Here is a 9,734-nt window from a genome sequence, read left to right on the forward strand (position 1 = left end):
CTTAACATTCGCACCCTCGTTATCCGAAGCATAATCTTTTTGTTTCGAGAAATGTTCCACGTTTAGCTCCGTATCTGGTTCAGACACCGTATCCTCCATACATTCAGTATTCTCCTCAGGTATTTTTCCTAGCTCCGAATCAGAAACTATCGGCTCTACTTCCTTTTCAAAAATCAAATTACTATCCAAATTTTCTGTATTAACAACCCCAGCAAACCTCTCTTCCGTCGACCCCTCCCTTGCCAGCTTCACCAATTCATTCATTTTTAATCCCTCTGTTTCTTCATCTTCTATCTCCTCTACATGATAATCCTTACCAGATAATTCATTTTCTTCAATCAACCTAACATCCATTTCTTGTCCCTCCAACTTATCCAGAGGTTCCCCCTCCTTTTCCCCCATTTCCTATTGATGATCTTGAGCACCACAATCCTGAGTTTGATCCTGCGACAATACTATTTTTTCCGTATCTCCTTGAGCCATTCCTACTTCCATCATCATCACTCCCTTGCCTTTATCCAACTCAACATTATTTTCCGCTTGTTTCTCTGTTTTTTTTCTTCAGAATCTTTTACATTCTTTCGTCTCCAAATCTTTTCTCCATCTCTCCGATTATGCAATTTACAGGTACGAGCATTGTGCCCTTGAATTTTACAATGAGTACAAAACGCTGGAAGCGTCTCATAAATGATTTCTTGCTTGCGTCCCGATCCAGGCATCCCAATCCAAAAATAAGAAATTGGTTCTTTTGATGCATCCATCTCCAAACATAAACGAGCTCCATCCGTGCGAGTTGCACATTTGGTTGTATTATCTCTTCTAATGAACTTACCAATCGGAGCAGTGAAAATCTTTAGAAAAGATTCATGATAGAAATTTGGAGGAAGCCCGGGCAGCACAATCCAAACTGGGACCAAAGACGGTTCCTCATCTTCATTAAACTCTGGATTCCAGTGAAAAACACGATACTGATTCCCATTTACTTCACAAGATTCACGAGAAATTGCTTTGAAGAAATCTTGCTCATTGGTCATTCGAATGAAAACATTTCTTGATCTCCGCATAGCTGTAACCATCGGCATGCAAGATAATCCCCAGCGGAGATGTATAAACAACCGAATCACATCCAACGAAGGTCTCTGTCTTATAAACTTCAGCACAATAGAGAACTGAAAAGGTTCCGCAGATCGAGCAATTTCCTCCTTGGTGAACTGAAAACACATTTCTCCATCCACGTACTTTGGCCCACGATGAGGCACCAAAAATTCTGGAAGTGGTTGCGGAACCACAGATACCAGATCAGCAAAGGAACGTCGACCAGAATCCTTGGCCGCCATGGCCCCCTTCGGGAGGCCCGAAGCCTATCTCTCGTCAACTTCTCAAATTCTTGGAGCGTTCTTGGAGCGATATAGTTTCATGCTCATTAGTCATTCACATTGTCAGTAAAGAACACTGATCATTTACCAATAGTAGCCTAATGACAATATATTTCTAATAATGTTTCTTCAAAACGTCATTCACAAATAATAAACACAATATTTCAAATCTATATCACAACATATTTACAATAACTCACAACATATTTACAAACTATACAAACAATGATCACAATATTTCAAGAGTAAGCATAAAATCACAACAACATATTGATAAAGTTTAGAAATATACCTAGCACTCACAATATCCTCTTACAAATCAAAATCTTCCAACTTTCCAAAACAACCAATCCTTCAAAAAAATACAATACTAATTTATTAGAAATATTCTATAACAAAAACACAATATAAATATCATAAAATTCAAAAAAAGACAAGAAATCAAAATTTTTTCTTACCAAAACTCAACTCTCTCTCACTCTAACCCTCTCTCTCTCTCTCTCTCCTGCAGGAGCCTTGGGTCGAAACAAGTTTCAACTGTCTCTCCCTCTGTTGCACGCACGGGAGAAGAAGAAATGATCCGCTTCCTCCCGTGCGCGTACTGATTAAGTTCTAAAATTATTAGTTTAAACGTTCGAACGTTTAAGTTGTACGTCCGAACGTTATATTTTAAGAAGGGTACATTCGAACGTAATGAAACACAAAAATTATTCCCGCCCAGAACGTTCAGACATTTACAATACACGATTGAACGTACCCTTCTTATGATATAACATAAAATCTAGCGGGAAAGTTCCTACACTTTCCTCATATATGTTCGAATGTATCACAATTTTTTGTTCGAATGTTTGTAGATTTACAGATGAACGTTCGAACATTTAACTTAAACGTCCGTACGTACATTTCATCAAAGTGCTACCATATTTGAGCGGGAAATTTTTCGCACTAATTTAATTAACGTTCGGACGTTAACAGATTTGACGTTCGGATGTAGATAATTTTCTAGTGATTTTCATCAAATAACGTTCGAACGTATAGTATAAACGTCCGAACGTCTGAACAATCACACAGATACCTTAATCAAGTGGGAAATTTCCCGCCTCTTAGTTTAACGTTCGAACGTTAACTTGAAAAGTTCGAACGTACGATTCCTACTATACTAACTTATAATATAATATATATACTACATTTTATATATCTACAACTATATACTACATTTTATAGTATGATAGCATAATACTTTAAATGAGAACATAATAATATAATATATAAACTATACCATATATATAAATCAATAATATATATTAAATTGTTATTTATTAAATTCTTTATTATATACTAACTTATAATATAATATATATACTACATTTTATATATCTATAACTATATACTACATTGTATAGTATGATAGCATAATACTTTAAATGAGAACATAATAATATAATATATAAACTATACCATATATATAAATCAATAATATATATTAAATTATTACTTATTAAATTCTTTATTATATACTAACTTATAATATAATATATATACTACATTTTATATATCTATAACTATATACTACATTGTATAGTATGATAGCATAATACTTTAAATGAGAACATAATAATATAGTATATAAACTATACCATATATATAAATCAATAATATATATTAAATTGTTACTTATTAAATTATTTATTATATACTTATAATATAATATATATACTATATTTTATATATCTATAACTATATACTACATTGTATATATATATATAGACAATCAGAATGTGTATTTTGGACACCTATCTTGATGTCTGAAGATACGTATGGCCAACTTCAAAGCCGCAAATGCAACAAATAAAGGTACGCAACTACAAATTATGTATATATAAATATATACAATTCAATTTTTTAGACTTATTCACAAATTATGCACAATAAAAATCACATAATTTTTAAATTAAAGTCATTTAATTTAAATTTACAATGAACGTTCGAATGTTATTACTTAAAGTTTGAACATTGGCGCAAACATTTTACGTTCGAACGTTAATTAGTTGCGCTAAAACATTTTACGTTCGAACGTAAACAGACATAATGTTCAAACGTATATTTCCCATACGTTGGAACGTAAAAAAAATCTTATCTATCTTTAGTGACAGTTTTCAGAAACTGTCACAGAAAATGCCTTTTAATGACGGTTTAGAGACTGTCACAATTTTCCAACCGTTATTAAAAAGCAAATGTGTTGTAGTAAGAGTGGGTGGTGGCCCTGACTATATATGGTAGTCTCCTGGGGCGTGTACGTGGGTGATGCTGGCCGATTGTCTAGTAATTTATTGCACTCTAGCTGCATGTCCAGTCAATGCTGGCTGGCATGGTGTCGTTTCCAAAAGTGTAGTCAAGTTTCGTCCTTGTCATGGTTTTGTCATTTGTCATGGTTTTCCACTCTAATCAACATCCACATGTCGTCTTTTTTAACTTTTCCTCTTTACTCTTTTTTCCTCTTTAAATCAACACCCTTAATTCACATACAGAGACGCAAATGTTAGAAGTGTAGTACTAACTTTTCTTGACCTAAAAGTGCTTTCTCCACCTCTTTTGTGTTTTTTCAAGAGATGACTAGTGTGAGTAGCAGCAAGATGGTTCACGCGTACAAGGCCTTATCTCTCATCCTTTTCATCTCTCTCTTAATTTTGGTTGAATTGGCTCCAATATTGGAAGCCAGATTAACAAACAATATCCCAGCCAGTTAAGTGCCATTACTTTTAGTTTCCATAGAATTTGTTTTATAGTTAGAATCTTCTTTCTTACCTCTTAAGTTTTTTTTTTCCCTTATTAGATATACGGTCTACTTTCTTATAAATAACTGCAGCCGTATGGGGAAGACACAGCGGTGCGGAATTCAAAGGAAATATGGATCCATATTTTGACCAAAATGGTCGCCCTAGCTATTTAATTTGTAGATATTGCTTTATAATTGGCGCTAAATCTCCTGCTCTAGTCTCTAACTAAGAGATAAGGACTTTGATCATGAGTAGCATGAGCAAGATGCTTGATTCACAGGGCCTCTATTATCCTCTTGATTTTCCTCTTAATTTCGGTTGAAACAGCTCCAATATTATTGGAAGCCGAAGCAAACATCCCAGCCAGTTAATTGTCATTTTTCGTTTCCATATATGGAAGTTTATGATGGACTTTTTAATCTGCATTCTTGTTTAAAAGTTGGATGGCTAATTGATATTAATAATTTGTTGGGTTGTCTTGTACAGATCAAGTAGTACCAAAGACGTACGACAAGATACCACGGCAAGTTTGGAGACAATAAAATCGGTGGCGGCCAACATCATTCTCCAAGAGCCAAACAGTAGCTACTGACTAGTGGGTAAGCCATCTTTACAGGGATGCCAATCAAAAAATTTGACCTTATTGGGAACTTTCATCGTCCACAATTGTTTCCAAAGGATATGTTGGGTTTGTACATTTGAAGCCTCTGCAAACTGGGTACCAGTCTAAGCAAGAATGTACCTATAACAGCTTCGAATACTAAATTGGTCATTCCTCTCATGAGGCCAAACCATTCTATCTTCCATTTCAGTTGGGCACACAAACACCTTAAGAATGTCAGCCGCTATATTTAGATTGAAGAGAGATCTAAGCTTGTTAATATCCCACATCTTCTCGTGAGCCACAAAGAGGGAACCTACTGTATCAGACCTTGAATCTGCAATTATCACAGCCCCTTTTGCCAGTAGAGAAATGTGGCCTAGTATCCATTGATCTTGCCAAATATTGACTGACCTACCATCTCCAATATGCCACTTACACGCAACCACTAACCATTTCCAAGCCTCCCAAATACCCCTCCAAGTATAGGAAGGGTTTATACCTAGACTAGTTTGCATAAAACTAATATTGGAAAAATATTTGGCCTTGGACAGTTTATGCATTAAGGAATTTTCATCTAAAGACAACCTCCATCCTTGTTTTGCTAGTAAGGCTAGATTAAAACTTCTAAGGTCCTTAAAACAATCCCCCCAAGAGACTTTCTTTGGCACATCTTCTCCCAACTTACCCAATGTATCTTCCTTTCATCACCCTTTTGACCACACCAAAATTTTGACATCATACTTTCCAACTCCTTACACAAACTAGAAGGAAGTGGGAAACAACTCATTGTATAAGTTGGGATAGAAAGAGCTACATGATATTGAGTTTTGTGTATGACATGATATTGAAAATTTTGAGTTTTTATTAGGTATGAATATTATTTGGTATGACATGATATTAATGTTGCTAAGCATGTGGCCCACTCCTTGTTTTAGGATCTTCACTAGTGTTTGCTAAATGAACTAGAAGTGTAACCTCGCAAAACCCCAAACAAGTTAATATAGAACGCAAAATAAAGGCAAGCAAGCAAGAAATGCTTGGAAAAAGTTGATCCCATATTTCTATTGGAGCGAAGCCAAGATTCTATATATCACCATTGGGTGATTTTTAGAGCAAATCAGTAATCAACTATTAGGAATGTGCTCTGTAAGATCTGGTCCAAGCAAATTCTGTAGAACACAAAATCAATATTGTCTACGAAAAAGCATGAATCTCTTGGAAAAGCAGTGGACAAAAGGCAATTACATATAGAGTGCTCTTATATGCAGGTTCCGTGTGGGCCGATCAAAACAAGAGTGGGTGGTGGCCCTGACTATATATGGTAGTCTCCTGGGGCGTGTACGTGGGTGATGCTGGCCGATTGTCTAGTAATTTATTGCACTCTAGCTGCATGTCCAGTCAGTGCTGGTGTCACGGGTGCTTGGGGGGCTAGGTCTTGAAGAGGAAGGAAGTGAAGGTCGGTTGCTGTTGAAGAAGGAGCATCTCAGAATGCGGGAGAAGGAAGGCTTGGAGCGAGTTGCTGATATAACGACATTTTGAATAAAAGTAGAAAGTTAGTTACTTAAGTGAAACGGTGCGCTTTGGTTTAATTGTGTAGTGTCGTTTTGTATTGCATGATTGTGTGTTTTGAGCCTTAAGTGAAACGGTGAGTTTTGCCTTAAGGGGTGTAGTGCGCGTTTTATGAGTTAGTCATGGTCGTTTAAGGCCATCTTCTTGCTTTGCGGGTATAAAACCAGAGCAAACCCCTTGTAATCATTCATTGAGTATTCAGCGGAGTTCAATACAAATTGGAGGTTGGGAATTCCTCGAAAATTCCCTGTCAAGATTCACGAATGGAATCTGGCATTTGATCTTACATTTGTGTACGAGTGTCTGTTTCTTCTGTGAGGGATCTGTGTGTTGGAGGTAATTGTGATTGTAGTGTTCTTGCTTCAGAAGATCCATTACAAGTGGTATCAGTAGTAGTCGATCCTTGCGGTAGCAGTCTAATGGGGGACGGGACGCGCGCAACACTGAGAGTGCAATTTGAGGAATCTCAAAGGCAGCAGGGCATAATGCAGCAGCAGCTTGAACAGAATCAACAAGCAATTTCTGGCATTACTGAAAGGTTAGAACAAGTTTCAGATCTATTGAAATCTGTAGTTGATTCTGTGAATGTTATGTCTCGGCGAGATAGAGAAGTGTCTAATGAGATTAGGAATCATGAGGAGAGAGGAGTTTTTCAGAGAAATGTTAGGTTGGATTTTCCACATTTTAGTGGCAGTGATCCAGCAGGGTGGACCTTTAAGGCCAATCAATACTTCGATTGTTTTCAAATACCTTTCCATCAGAAATTAGTGGTGGCTTCGCACCATATGGAAGGTGAGGCATTGGTGTGGTACCAAAGTGCCTTTGAATCAGGTCAGTTTAATTCATGGGAGACCTTAGTGGTAGCAATGCAAGGAAGGTTTGGACCTTCAGCATTTGATGATCCAATGGAGGCATTGACCAGATTAAGACAAACTACTTCTGTTAGTTTGTATACATCACAATTTGAGGCCTTCTCCAATAGGCTCAAAGGCTTGTCTGACAAACATAAGATGAGCTGCTTTATTAGTGGACTCAAGGATGACATTCGAATATCTGGCATGGTGTCGTTTCCAAAAGTGTAGTCAAGTTTCGTCCTTGTCATGGTTTTGTCATTTGTCATGGTTTTCCACTCTAATCAACATCCACATGTCGTCTTTTTTAACTTTTCCTCTTTACTCTTTTTTCCTCTTTAAATCAACACCCTTAATTCACATACAGAGACGCAAATGTTAGAAGTGTAGTACTAACTTTTCTTGACCTAAAAGTGCTTTCTCCACCTCTTTTGTGTTTTTTCAAGAGATGACTAGTGTGAGTAGCAGCAAGATGGTTCACGCGTACAAGGCCTTATCTCTCATCCTTTTCATCTCTCTCTTAATTTTGGTTGAATTGGCTCCAATATTGGAAGCCAGATTAACAAACAATATCCCAGCCAGTTAAGTGCCATTACTTTTAGTTTCCATAGAATTTGTTTTATAGTTAGAATCTTCTTTCTTACCTCTTAAGTTTTTTTTTCCCTTATTAGATATACGGTCTACTTTCTTATAAATAACTGCAGCCGTATGGGGAAGACACAGCGGTGCGGAATTCAAAGGAAATATGGATCCATATTTTGACCAAAATGGTCGGCCTAGCTATTTAATTTGTAGATATTGCTTTATAATTGGCGCTAAATCTCCTGCTCTAGTCTCTAACTAAGAGATAAGGACTTTGATCATGAGTAGCATGAGCAAGATGCTTGATTCACAGGGCCTCTATTATCCTCTTGATTTTCCTCTTAATTTCGGTTGAAACGGCTCCAATATTATTGGAAGCCGAAGCAAACATCCCAGCCAATTAATTGTCATTTTTCGTTTCCATATATGGAAGTTTATGATGGACTTTTTAATCTGCATTCTTGTTTAAAAGTTGGATGGCTAATTGATATTAATAATTTGTTGGGTTGTCTTGTACAGATCAAGTAGTACCAAAGACGACAAGATACCACGGCAAGTTTGGAGACAATAAAATCGGTGGCGGCCAACATCATTCACTACAAGAAAACAGGCCTTTCTCAACGCCAGTTTTCGTCGCAATTACCCCCCCAATTCGCTGCAGTCCCTTGCTCTCGACGATAAGCAAAACGCCGCACGTTGGTTGAGATTAAGTGCATTTTTTTTATGACAGTCAGCGAGATGTGAAAATCGCCGCAACTGGTGTTCCTGTTCCCGCGAATAGATTTCGCCGCGAAAACTGAAATACTCGCCACAAATGCGTGTCACAACATGCCAACTTATCAACGGAATCAATTGCTTTCGTCAATTTATTGCGACGCAAAATATTGAATAAGTCGACGCAATTAACTTCGCCTCTCGCCGGCGTCTCAGTAATCGCCGTAACTACGATTTATAGCCGCGATGGATGTCGACGTAAAATCTGCCGCTATCGCTGGAAATCTGCTGTCTCGACCAAACTAGAGTCTGTCGTAATATGTCTATTCTGGGATTTAATTTCTTCTGGCGGCGTTCCTTCATCGCCGCAATAAGCTATTTCCCAACGATGTTTGCATACGACGGAAATGTGTATGACCCAACGTCTGACTCTTGCAACGGCATTTTTTTCGCCACAATAGACCTGTTTTCCAGTGATTTGTTTGGTCGATGCGCTGTAATTGGGATGCTGGGGTGTCGTTCCCATTTTGCCGCAATAGGGATATTTTTACAGTGCTATTTCAGCCCAAAACGTGGACGTATTAGCGTGGGAAAAAACCCATTAGTGGGCACTTAAATTGCTACTGTCCTGTTGCACTACGTTTGGCACAATTTTACGTACATACCCCAAATACATATATGTTTGTTTTAACATATATGTTATATTTTGCAATATATGTTTGCATTAAAACCCAAGTGGTAACGTCAATCTGGGATGGTACATACTTTATAATTAAACAAACATATATATATGTTTAACAAATTATGACTTAAACAAACAAATTCAATTATAATTATATTTGCAATCTGGATGCAAATTTAACCAACTAATTATGACACTAGTCAATGCATTGTAGTCATCTAGTATAATATAGCATCAAGTTGAGAATGACGATCCTGCTCACCCAATGGCTATATACATATATAGAAAGACATGATTTCTTTTTCTATATTAAATAAACCATCATCATGAGACAATAGACAGAGATGATCATGATTCATTCATCAAATATCTAAAGCAGTTCATATCAACAGCATAGCCCCCCAAGAGGTGTACATCATGTCATTTTAACAAAGGTAGAAGCCACTATATAATTCTGGTCCGGTGCATATTGGATATAGACATGTAGAAAGATTTATGGCTTGAGCAGTTAGGAATGATACCCTATTTCACAAACAGACATTGACTCAATGACCTGCAACTTTCTCCTTCAATCCATAT

General features: G+C 37.0%; 1 long non-coding RNA gene across 1 annotated transcript; it reads left to right on the forward strand.

Annotated features, from left to right (window-relative positions):
• Positions 1-7,560: 7,560 nt before the first annotated feature.
• Positions 7,561-8,916, forward strand: LOC118348981. The gene is made up of 2 exons (XR_004801900.1): positions 7,561-7,758; positions 8,279-8,916. It is a non-coding gene; the product is annotated as an uncharacterized LOC118348981 (long non-coding RNA).
• Positions 8,917-9,734: the final 818 nt, after the last annotated feature.

This window comes from Juglans regia, chromosome 7 (genome assembly GCF_001411555.2).
Source record: "Juglans regia cultivar Chandler chromosome 7, Walnut 2.0, whole genome shotgun sequence".
Taxonomy (NCBI): domain Eukaryota; kingdom Viridiplantae; phylum Streptophyta; class Magnoliopsida; order Fagales; family Juglandaceae; genus Juglans; species Juglans regia.